At 39.7% G+C, this 13,865-nt stretch overlaps 1 protein-coding gene across 1 annotated transcript in view; it reads right to left on the reverse strand.

Moving 5' to 3' along the window:
* The window catches only part of CCDC7 (coiled-coil domain containing 7), a 415,568-nt gene that overhangs the window by 165,940 nt on the left and 235,763 nt on the right, over positions 1-13,865 (reverse strand). The window lies entirely within an intron of this gene.

Raw genomic sequence — 13,865 nt, forward strand, 5'->3', positions numbered from 1 at the left:
ATTTTAGGAACAAATTTGAAACAATGGAAGACAGTATCAGTGAAATCAAAGAAAAATCCTTGGATACCACTTCGTTTAAGGGAAAAACAGAGAAAAATGCAGAAAAATGATGAAACCCTGAGAACAGTGTGGAGTACAATCAAAAGTAAAAATCTGCATGTGATCTGAGTACCAGAACAAGGGGAGAAAATGGAAAACACAGAGAGGATCATTGAACATTTGCTGACAGAAAACTTCCCTAATATCATGAAAGATGAGAAGTTTACTATTCAAGAAGTTAATGAACCCCATATAGGATAGACCCCAAGAGAAAATCACCAAGACATATCATAATCACACCTGCTAAAACCAAAGACGAAGAAAGAATCTTGAGAGCAGCTCCAGAAAAATGAAAAGTCATATACAAAAGGGAGACAATAAGACTAAGCCCTGATTACTCAGAAGAAACCATGCAGGGAAGAAGGCAATGGGATGACATACATAAAACCTCGAAAGAAAAAAACTGCCAACCAAGAATGATATATCCTGCAAAACTTTCACTCAAATATGATAGGTAAATTAGGACATTTCCAGATACACAAAAATTAAGGAAAGATATAAAAACAAAATCAAACTTACAAGAATTATTAAAGGGAGCCCTTCAGTTAGAGAACCAATGACACTGGACAACCTGAATCTAGCAGATAAGACAGCATCAGGCAGATACAACCTAGATAATGAACTTCCATGGATAAGACAAAACTAAAAAATTTACAACAGGGAACCAGAGATGTCAATCTGTAAATGACAACAATTTCAGAACAATAAAGAATAAACAGGGTAGGTATAGAACTTTCAAATGGAGAGGAAGTCAAGGCATTACTAAGTAATAAAAGACTGGTTAAAACTTAGGAAGATGGGGGTAAATTACAACATAACCACAAAGAAATTTAACAAACTTGCTCATCAGAATAAAGAAGAGAAGCATAAAGTCTCAGTAAACACAAAATCTACAATGAAAAAAAAAATCTACAAACAAAAGGGACTCAACACAGAAGAGTAAGAGAAACAAAGAAAACATCAGCAACAACAAAAACAAAAAAACACTACAAAATGAAAGCAATAAACTCACATCTATCAATAATCACATTGAATGTAAATGGCTTAAATGCACCCATAAAGAGAAGGAGAGTGACAGAGTGAATTAAAAAAAAAAAACAAAAAAACCCACAACTCATCAATATACTGTCTATAAGAGACACATCTTAGGAACAAAGACACAAATATATTAAAAATCAAAGGATGGAAAAAATATATCAAGCAAACAGCTACCAAAAAAGAGCAGGAGTGGCAACACTAATCTCAGATAAAATAGACTTTAAAATAAAATCCACTATAAAAGACAAAGAAAGCCATTATATAATGATTAAAGGGACAATCCACCATGAAGACATAACCATGATAAATATCTACATGCCCGATGACAGGACTCCGAAATACATAAACTCCAATGGCACTGAAAAGATAAATTGATAGCTCCACAATAATAGTAGGAGACTTCAATACATAACTCTCAGTAAAGCCCAGGACATCTAGAAAGAAACTCAACAAAGATACAGAAGATCTAAAGGCTACAATCAACCAACCTGATGTTACAGGCATATATAGAACACTCCACCAACAGCAGCAAAGTACACATTCTTCTCCAACACACATGGAACATTCTCCAGAACAGACCACATCTTAGGCCACGAACCAACCCTTAACAAAATCCAAAACACTGAGATAACACAAAGTACCTTCTCTGATCACAATGTCATAAAAGTAGAAATTAATAACAGGAAGAGCAATAAAAAAAATCAAATACATGGAAACTGAGTAACACCCTTCTTAAAAATCACTGGGTAATAAAAAAATCAAAGATGGAATCAAAAAATTCCTAGAATGAAATAAGAATGAAACACATCATACCGAAACCTTTGGGACACAGTAAATGCAGTGCTCAGAGGTCAATTTATGCAATAGATGCACATATCAAAAAAGAAGACAGGGACAAAATCAAAACATTAGCTACACACCTTGAACGAATAGAAACAGAACAGCAAAAGGAGCCCACAGCCACAAGAAGAAAGGAAATAATAAATAAATAAAGTAGAGAATTAAAAAGAAAAAGAAAGACTCAAAACGAAAAGTTGGTTCTTTGAAAGAATCAACAAAATTGATAAAACCACTGACCAAACTAACAGAAGAAAAACAGGAGACAATGCAACGGGCAAATTTCTAGAAATACACTACCTACCCAAACTAACACAAAATGATGTTGAAAATCTGAACAAACCCATAACAAGAGAAGGGACTGAAAAGGTAATAAAAAATCTCCCGACAATAAAAACGCTGGCCCAGATTGCTTCACTGGAGAATTCTACCAAACTTCCAGAGAAGACCTTACACCAGTACTGCTCAAACTATTTCAGAACATAGAAAAGGAAGTGATATTTCCGAATTCATTCTATGAATCAGTATAACCTTGATACCAAAATCAGGCAAAGACACCACAAAAAAAAAAAATTACAGACCAATATCTCTCATGAACATAGATGCAAAAATTCTCAACAATAGAATTCATCATATCAAAAAAATAATACGCCACAACCAAGTGGGATTCATACCAGATATGCAAGGATGGTTCAACATTAGAAAAACAATAAAGGTAACTCACCACGTAAATAAATTAAAGAGTCGCATTATCTCAATCAAAGCAGAAAAATCATTCAACATAGTCCAACATCCATTCTTCATAAAAACTCTCAATATAATAAGTATAGAAGGGGAATTCCTTAATATAGGGTATCAACATCATTCTTAATGGAGAGAGGCTGAAAACATTTCCCTTGAGAACAGGAACAAGACAAGGATGTCCTTTATCACCACTCCTATTTAACATTGTGCTGGGAGTCCTGGCTAGAGCAATGAGGCAAGAAAAAGAAAGAAAGTACATCCAAATAGGTAAGGAAGAAGTAAAACTGTCCCTATTTGTGAATGATATGATACTATACATAGAAAACCCAAAAGACTCCACAAGAAAACAACTGGAACTAATAGATTCAGCAGAATAGCAGGATACAAGATAAACATACAAAAATCAGTTGGATTCCTATACACCAATAAAGAGAACTACGAAAAGGAAATCAGGAAAACAATATCATTTATAACAAAAATATTAGCCCCTAAAAAATAAAACACTTAGGAATAAATCTAACAAGGGATATAAAAGACCTATACAAAGAAAACTGCAAAACACTACTGCAAGAAATCAAAAGAGATCTACACAAATGAAACAACATACCATGCTCTTAACATTGTGAAAATGTCAATTCTACCCCAAACAATCAACACAGTGCGATCCTGATCCAAAAACCAACAACATTCTTTAAAAAGATGGAAAAGCTAATCATTAACTTTATATGGAAAGGGAATTGGACTCGGATAAAGTAAAGAAAGAAGAATAAAGTAGGAGGACTCGCACTGCCTGGCCTCAGAACCTACCATAAAGCTACAGTAGTCAAAACAGCCTGGTACTGATACAATGACAGACACATTGACCAATGGAACAGAATTGGGAACCCAGGTGTAAACCCTTCCACCTATGGTCACTCGATCTTCAACAAAGCCCCAAAGTCCATCAAATGGGGAAAAGACAGTCTTTTTAACAAATGGTGCTGGCAAAACTGGGTGTCCATCTGCAAAAAAAAAATGAAACAGGACCCATACCTCACCATGCACAAAAACTAATTCACACCATGCACAGAAACTAATTCAAAATGGATCAAAGATCTAAATATAAAACAAAAACTATAAAGATCATAGAAGAAAAAACAGAGTCAATGCTAGAGGCCCTAATACACGATATTAACAGGATACAAACCATAACTAACAATACACAAGCACCAGAAGATAAGCTAGATAACTGGGATCTTCTAAAAATTAAACACTTACACTCATCAAAAGACTTCACCAAAAGAATAAAAAGAGATCCTACAGGCTGGGAAAAAAAATTTGGTTATGACAAATTTGAGAAAGGTCTAATCTCTAAAAGCTACAGGAAAATCTAATACCTCTGTAACAAAATGACAAATAATCCAGTTAAAAATGGGCAAAGGATGAACAGACACTTCACCAAAGAAGACACTCAAGCAGCTAACAGATGCATGAGGAAATGCTCGAGATTACTAGCCACTAAAAAAAAAAATGTAAATCAAAACCACAACGAGATACCATCTCACCCCGACATTACTGGCTGAATCATAAACAGAGAAAATAACAAATGTTGGAGAGGTTGCAGCGAGCTTGGAACTCTTATGCACTGCTGGTGAGAATGTAAAATGGTACAACCATTTTGGAAAACAATATGGTGCTTCCTTAAAAAGCTAGAAATAGAAATACCATATGATCCAGCAATCTCACTTCTGAGCATATATCCTAAAGAAATAAGAGCTATCACACGAATAGACTTACGCACACTCGTGCTCATTGCAGCATTGTTCACAATAGCAAAAAGACAGAAACATCCTAGGTGTCCATCAACAGATGAATGGATAAACAAACTATGGTACATACACACAATGGGATACTACGCAATGATAAGAACAAAGATGAATCCGCGAAGCATCTCACAACATGAATGAATCTGGAGGGTATTATGCTGAGTGAAATAAGTCATTCACAAAAGGACAAATATCGTATGAGACCACTATTTTAAAAAATCATGAAAACATTTACACACAAAAAATAACAATCTTTGATGGTTACTAGGGAAGGGCGGTATGGGGACAGAAAAACACTAACTAGAAAATAAATGGTAACTTTGGTGAAGGGTAAGACGGTACACAATAGTGGGGGAGCAAGCAGAACTTCACCAAAGCAAGGTCATGGAAGCTCCATAGACACATCCAAACTTCCTGAGGGACCAAATTACTGGTGAGAGCTACGGGGACCATGGTCTCAGAGAACATTTAGCTCAACTGGCATATATAGTTTACAAAGAAAATGCTCTACTTTGGTGAGTAGCATCCGGGGCCTTAAAAGTTTCCAAGCAGCCACCTAAGATACTCCATTGGTCTCATCCTGTCTCGAGCAAGGGAGGTTGAAGTCAACAAAAGACACAAAGGAAAGATTAGTCCAGAGCACTAATGGACCACATCTACCACAGCCTCTACTAGACTGAGTCCAGCACAACCAGATGGTGCCCAGCTACCACTGACTGCTCCTACATGGATCACGACAGAGAGTCCCAGACGGAGATGGAGAAAAATTTAGAACAAAATTCTAACTCACACACACACAAAAAGACCAGTCCATAAAACAAAATGAGACTAAAGGGGCACACAAGCCCAGGGGCAAGGACTAGAAGGCAGCAGGGAGCAGGAAAGCTGGTAATAGGGAACCCAAGGTCGAAAAGGGAGAGTGTTGACATGTTGTGATGTTGTTAATGTCATAAAACAATGTGTACTGTTTAATGAGAAGCTAGTTTGTTCTGTAAACCTTCGTCTAAAGTACAATAAAAAAAAAATCTAGGTTTGGATTCAGTGTATCTGGTGTGGAAATGCAAATTTTCAGCAGAGGTTCAAACCAGAATGAACCAGTTTGAAGCCCTGGAAGAAAAACACTCCACATACAGGCAAAGGGTGACTGCCTCTCCCTTTGACGTCCCTTAAAAAAAAAAAAAAGACCAGACTTGCTGGTCTGACAGAGACTGGAGAAAACCCAAGAGTATGGCTGCTGGACACTCTTAGAGCTCAGTACTGAAATCACTCCTGAGGTTCACCCTTCAGCCAATGATTAGACAGGCCCATAAAACAAAATGAGACTAAATGGGCTTACCAGCCAAGAGGTAAGGACAAGAAGGCAGGAGATTGACAGGAAAGTTGGTAATGTGGACAGAACAACCCAAGGTCAAGAAGGGGAGAGTATTGACAAGTTGTTGGGTTGGCAACCAATGTAACAAAACAACACGTGCATTAACTGTTTAATGAGAAACCAGTTTGCTCTGTAAACCATCTAAAGTACAATATGAAAAAGAAAGAAAGAAAAAATGCCTTATTCAGCATCCCTTTCCATCCGGATGCAATGGATCCATTGCCTTTATGTAGAATGGGTTTCAGGGCATGTTTAATGCACATCCACAAGGGTACCTAAATTCCCAAACTATCTGATATCAAAAGGCAAGGTGTGACCTGAAAAAACTAACACTCCAGAGAGAACACTAGCCTTCTACTAATGTATGACATTCTCTTATTGGCCCAAGAAAAGCACTACCCAAAAAGGAGTAGATTCTCTGATGATTCACGTGTGCCAACATGGCTGTGCCATTAATACAGACTATGTATTTTTAGGTACAAGACATAGCACCTGTCACAGATTGAACTGCGTTCCCCTAAAATATGTGTCAACTTGGCTATACCATGATTCCCAGTATTATGTAACTATCCTCCATCTTGTGGTATTACGCGATTATCCTCCATTTTATGTGTTGTAAATCCTAACCTCTGACTGTGGTTATAAACCCACTTGAGAATGGGTTGTGTTTGTTACGTTAATGAGGCAGGGTTAGGTTATGTCAATGAGAATTAGTTTATGTGTATTATGTTAATGAGGTAGGATTAGGGTGTATCTTGAGTCAATCTCTTTTGAGATATAAAAGAGATTAAACAAACAAATGAGTAACCAGAAAACAGGGAAAAGAGATGGGCCAAGTCATATGAAGATCACCCAGGAGTAGGAGCTCAAAGAGACAAGGACCTTGTTCCAGAGCTGACAGAGACAGAAAGCCTTCCCCTAGAGCTGGCACTCTTTGCTGTTTAGCCTTTGCTTATACTATCACAGTAAGTGAATAAAGGCTTAATTTTTGCTTTAAGTTGGACTTGTTGCCTTATTGACCACCTTGAAACCTGGGAGCTCTGACAGATTGGCTAAACAAGTAGTGTGGTAAATTAAGCTCAATGCCCTTCTAAAAAATCAAAAAGCCTGAAGATCCCAGAGGGCACTTTTAGGAAGTGCTGGGAGAGTCCAAGGAGCCCTGGTGGCAGAGTGTTCAGCTGCTAACTGAAAGGTTGGTAGTTTGAACCCACGAGCCACTCCATGGGAGAAAGATGTGGCAGTTTGCTTCCATAAAGATTTACAGCCTTGGAAACCCTATGGGACAGTTCTACTCTATCTTATATGGTAGCTATGAGTCAGAATTGACTCGTCGGCAATGGATTTGTGTTATTTTATTTTGGTTTACAGGACATTTTGGAGGACCTAGCAGATCTTTTTCAAAAGTTTGAGGGTCTGAACACACAATATAGGAGAGGTCAGCACAACTGGACTAAACCAAAAGCAGTTTCCTGAATAAACTGAACACTTCGAAGGCCAGTGTAGCAGGGACAGGGGCTTGGGGACCATGGTTTCAGGCGACATCTAAGTCAACTGGCATAATAAAATCTATTAAGAAAACATTCTGGATCGCACTTTGGAGAGTGGCATCTGGGGTCTTAAACGGTAGCAAGTGGCCATCTAAGATGCATCAATTGGTCTCAACCCACATGGAGCAAAGGAGAATAAAGAACACCAAAGACAAGATGCAGAAAGGACCACATAAAGCAGAGACTACATTAGCCTGACACCAGAAAGAGCTAGATGGTGCCTGGCTACAACTGATGACTGCCCTGACAGGGCACACAACAGAAAACCCCTAAGAAAGCAGAAGAGCAGTGGGATGCAGACCCCAAATTCTCATAAAAAGACCAGACTTAATGGTCTGACTGAGATTAGAAGGATCCGAGATCATGGTCCCCATTCCTTCTGTTATCCCAATACAGGAACCATTCCCAAAGCCAACTCTTCAGACAGGGATTGGGCTGGACTATGGGATAGAAAATGATAATGAGGAAGAATGAGATTCTTGGATCAAGTAGACACATAAGACTATGTTGGCATCTCCTGTCTGAAGGGGAGATGAGAGGGTAGAGAGGGTCAGAAGCTGGCCAAATGGACACGAAAAGAGAGAGTGGAGGGAAGCCTATCTCATTGTGGGGAGAGCAATTAGGAGTATATAACAAGGTGTTTATAAATTTTTGTGTGAGGGTCCGACTTGATTTGTAAACTTTCACTTAAAGCACAATAAAAATTAAAAAAAGATATAAAAAGAAGCTTAGGCATAGAAGCAAGGATGCATGGATGGGGAAAGATAGATGCCAGGCCACATGAAGTTCACCAAGGAACTGACAGTGTCTTCTTTGATGGACTGTTTTTATCCAATCGTGTACTGATAGACATTTAGGTGGTTTCTGGTTTTTGGCTGACATTGGCTCTTACTATATGTTAGAGACCATTTTAAATGCTTTCCATTTGCTCTTTGGAGATTTTCCTCATTAATTCTTTAATAGAAATTTCTAACACTTGAATCACTGGGTAAAGAGTCCACACAGTTTAAACATCGAAGCATGTGGTCAAAATGCTGCCCAGAAAGCTTCTATTCCTCGTACTTTCAATTAGCGCATATTTTGTGATTCTTTACTGACACTGGGCATTAGTTAGCAATCGTTTTCATGTGTGGAAATCAGGTCAACATGGTGTCACCTTTTCATTGGCATTGCTGTCAATTAAACTTATTTCTATGACCAGAAAAAAAAAAGTTTGAGGGCCTGGCAGGGCACTTCACCAGCCATGCCACTGGCAATGGACCCCAAGAACTGATAGGTTAATTGCCAGTGGATTGTTTACATAAGCTTTTTAGTTCTGAGGAGAACAAATGGTCTTCCTTTTAGTCTCTCACTTCCTAGCCAAGCTCAGTGAGTTAAATTAGAACCTCAACAGAGGGCCTCTATGAAACCTAGTGAAGCGTTTCCTGGCTACAGCTAATAGTAATCCAGCAATGTGATCTAAAGTCTTCAGAGACCTTGCAGGCTGAGTTGTGCCAAATGACAACTATTAGCTCTAAGTGGGACCCTGATGCCTATGGAGAGCCTGTACTACAGTGACTCACTAACACTTACATCTTTGATGAAAAAGAACATAGATCTTTGGAAATCAGTTGACCCAGAGACACAAAGACACCTCAGAGAAATGAAGGACTCACCTACTCAACGAAGGAAGTAATACTAAATGTAGTAAAGGAGAGCCACGCCCTTGGGGAACATCATAACAGACTCCTACCCACCTGCCCGCCTCCAGTCCCACTTCAGAATGTCCTGAGAGTGACCACTTTGCCTAAGTGGAAGGAGGAAAGGGCTAAGCAGAAGGAGAAAGGGGCCATACAGAAGGTGGAAGGGGTAGAGAGGAGAAAATGTGTACACCCAAGCATCATTACAGACTCCTACTTCAGATTGCCCTGACTGAGACCACTTTTCCTCAGCAGGAGAAAGAAATAGGGAATTGACAGGCCCTTAACACCTGAGACCCTCTGCTACCTCAGTTGGGTACTATTTGGGCTCCAATAGGCTTGGCCCACCTGTGATGATTTCCCTACCACTGAAAAACGTATTTAAACCTTTGTTTCAGAGGTCATTGTGGCTCTGCTAACCACCCTGGTGGTCCCTTGGGTCTACTGTGAAGGAGTTTGAATGAGAATCGGGTTTCTAGGTTTATTTGTGCTACTTGTGATGGTTAGAAAACTCAATTAAGCCTCCCCATAAAGTCAAGAAGAGCTGCCTCCTCAAACTGGTAAAAAACTGGAGTCGACTTTAATGATGTGGATGGAGTTCAGTTTTTGGAATTTTCATTTTCTGGTGTGACGCAGCTCAAAATGAGAAGGAACAGCTGCAAACACCCATTGATAATTAGAATGTGGAATATAAGAAGTATGAGTCTAGGAAAATTGGAAGTAGTCAAAAATGAAATGGAACACATAAAGATCAATACCCTAGGCATTAGTGAGCTGAAATGGACAGGTATGGGCCATTTTGAGTTCAACAATCATATGGTCTACTATGCTGGGAATGACAAATTGAAGAGGAATGGTGTCACATTCATCAAGAAGAACATTTCAAGATCTCTCCTGAAGTACAATGCTATCAGTGATAAAATAATATCCATATGCCTACAAGGAAGACCAGTCAATATGACTATTATTCAAATTTACACACCTACGACTAATGCCAAAGATGAGGAAATTGAAGATATTTACCAATTTCTGCAGTCTGAAATTGATTGAACATGCAATCAAGATGCATTGATAGTTACTGGTGACTGGAATGCAAAAGTTGGAAACAAGACGGATCAGTAGTTGGAAAAAGAGCTGAACAGATTTTAAAGGGTGACTCCAGGAGACAAAGTATTATAATAAAATGTGCAAAGACTTGGAGTTAGAAGAACAAACAGGAAGCATTTCTCAAGCTAAAAGAGCTGAAGAAAATTTTCAAGCCTTGAGTTGCAATACTGAAGAATTCTAAGGGGAAAATACCGAACAATGCAGGAAGCATCAAAAGAAGATGGAAGAAATACACAGAGTCACTGTACCAAAAAGACTTGGTTGATGTTCAACCATTTCAGGAGGTAGCATATGATCAAGAACCAGTGGTACCGAAGGAAGAAGCCCAAGCTGCACTGAAGGGAATGGTGAAAAATAAGGTTCCAGGAATTGACAGAATACCGATTGAGATGTTTCAATAAATGGATATAGCACTGGAGGTACTCACTCACCTATGTCAAGAAATTTGGAAGACAGCTTCCTGGCCAACCAAAGAAATCAATCAAAGAAAGTTGATCCAAGAGAATGCGACAATTATTAAACAATATCATGGCATGGAATGAGGTACATCATTACCGATGTCAGATGGATCCTGGCTAAAAGCAGAGAATACCAGAAAGATGTTTACCTGCATTTTATTGACTATGCAAAGGCATTCGACTGTGTGGATCATACAAATTACAGATAACATTACAAAGAATGCAAATTCCAGAACACTTCATTGTGCTCATGAGGAACCTGTACCTAGATCAAGAGCAGTCATTGGAACAGAACAAGACGATACTGCATGGTTTAAAGTCAGGAACGGTGTGTGTCAGGGTTGTACCCTTTCACCATACTTCCTCAATCTGATACTGAGCAAACAATCTGAGAACCTGGACTATATGAAGAAGAATGAGGTACCAAGATTGGTGGAAGACTCATTAACAACCTGCGTTACGCAGATGACAGAACCTCACTTGCTGGAAGCAAGGGGACTTGAAACACTTCCTGATGAAGATCAAAGGCCACAGCCTTCAGTACGGATTACACCTCAACATAACCAAACCAAAAACCAAGCCCAGTGCCACAGAGCCGATTTTGACTCATAGTGACCCTATAGGGCAGAATAGAACTGCCCCATAGAGTTTCCAAGGTGCCCCTGGCGGATTCGAACTGCCGACCCTTTGGTTAGCAGCCATAGCACTTAACCACTACGCCACCAGGGTTTCCCCTCAACATAAAGAAAACAAAAATCCTCACAACTGGACCAAAAAGCAACAGCATGATAAACGGAGAATATTGAAGATGTCAAGGATTTCATTTTACTTGGATCCACCATTAACAGCCATGGAAGCAGCGGTCAAGATATCAGATGATGCAGTGTGTTGGACAAACTGCTGCAAAAGACCTCTTTAAAGTGTTCAAAAGCAAGGATGTCACTTTGAGGACAAAGGTGCTCCTGACCCAAGCCATGGTATTTTTGATTGCCTCATATGCATATGACTAAGGAAGACCAAAGAAGAATTGATGCCTTTGAATTATGGTTTTGGTGAAGACTACTGAATATACCACGGACTGCCAGAAGAGTGAACAAATCTGTCTTGGAAGAAGTGCAGCCAGAATGCTCCTTAGAAGCAAGGATGGTGAGACTTTGTCTCAACTACTTCGGTCATGTTATCAGGAGGGATCGGTCCCTGGAGAAGGACATCATACTTGGTAAAGTGGAGCGTCAGGAAAAAGAGGAAAACCTTCAGTAAGACAGACTGACACAGTGGCTGCGACAATGAACTCAAGCAGAGCAAAGATTGTGAGGATGATGCAGGACCAGGTAGTGTTTCGTTCTGTTGTACATAGGGTCACTGTGAGTTGGAATAGACTTAATGGCACCTAACAACAACAACAACAACAAAGTCAGGTCAATCAATCAATGGTGCATTTCAGATCTTAATTTACAAATCCCCAGGCCTGGTAATGAGGTTACTACAATAATAGCAAAGACTGACCAGCAGAGAGCACAATATAATAAAAATGGTAATTGGGCCTCTTTCCTTGAAGATCCAGGCAAGAGCTTTCCCAGTAAGACCACTGGGACTCTTTACTCAATAGCGATCTCAAAGGATGAGATTTTATTTGCTAGTTCCCACCAAGGAACTCATGGACACCTATAGGACCAAGGGAAGATAACAGGAGGCACTGCTAGAGTCCATACTGGGACAACTCCTAAAACAAATACAAGTGATATTCCTTCACCCCTTCCCAGGCAATCTGGAGATGAACTGGAGAGCCTTGAGAACTTTTGCTTAGATCTCTAGGCTCTCAAAAATAAACAAGACTAGGGATTATTCCAAGGTCCCTCTGTCCTCAGTGGGCACCTGGAGACCTATGAAATAAGTAGTTGGGGGATAATTGGATATCTTAGGCCTTTTGGGTACTGTTGCACAGGTGATTGTGATCTCCACAATGTAGACGCCAGGATGAGGGAGAAACAGATAATGCTTTCTGATTTGGTGTCTGAGGGCACCACCACCAGGACCAGGGACGGATTACCCAATAAGCGAGGTATGCACAGGCTTACTTACGCTTACTTATTAATCTGTAGTGCAAAATTTCATCTTTTTTCACCACGTGAAATTGCGCACTATAGATTAGTAAGTAAGCACAAGTAAGCCTGTGTGTACCTTGCTTACTGGTAAATCTGCCCTGATTGAGGACCCTTACCTAGGTCAGACTATGTGTAGGTCCCTTTGGGCCTCTAAAAATTCCATTATATGGCATCCAGTACTGAATGTAATACTGACACAGATGTATTGATCATGCTCACCCTCACTCGGCTTCATCATAAACCCTAAACTGATACTGCTAAAGTTACTTAGTATCACTTGAGTGGAGCATGTGTAAGACTGTGAATCTATGTGGCTACTTGCTAGAGTAAAATCAACTGTCTGAGAGAGAAAAAGAAATAACTTCCCTCACGATTGACCATAAGAAGCCTACGTGCTTCATGAGATTATTTTTCAACTTAACAGCCCCATCTTCCCTATACTCAAGTCTTTTGGTGCCTGGATGGTCACCATTAATTATAGGTGCTCAACCCAGAAGTGTCACCTTTAGCACTTGTGGTACCGGATGTTGTGTCTGTCACAAAGGCAATTGCCAAACTGAGAGAACATGGTATACATCAAAAGACGTCATAAATGCATTATTCAGCATCCCTCTTCACTAGGATGCTCCGTAAGGATGAGTTTGCCTTCAAGTGGAATTGGTTGCAATACACCTTTAATGTCCTACATCAGTGTACCTAGACTCCCTGAATGTCATCAATGGGTAAGTCATATTTGAAAAGTTCCTGATCCCAGACAGAGCACTAGCCCTCCACTATACTTATGACATCTACCTGCTGGGCTCCGACAAGGGCAACAAAAACAGGGACTCAACACCCTGAAGAACCACATATGACAACACAGGTCATTAATATAGACAAGGTACAAGGATGTATTTCCCAAGTGCATTCCTGAGCATAATCTGGGAAGAGGCACAATGTCTCAATCCAGACATGATGACTGTCAAGTTTTTGGACCTCTCTGCCCTCTCTGCTATCAGTGGGACTATTCACTACTGGCACACTCACTTTCCCCATGCAGGGATCTTCATGGCACCCTCTAACCAGTTAGCAGAA

Source organism: Loxodonta africana, chromosome 4 (assembly GCF_030014295.1).
Source record: "Loxodonta africana isolate mLoxAfr1 chromosome 4, mLoxAfr1.hap2, whole genome shotgun sequence".
Classification (NCBI taxonomy): Eukaryota; Metazoa; Chordata; class Mammalia; order Proboscidea; family Elephantidae; genus Loxodonta; species Loxodonta africana.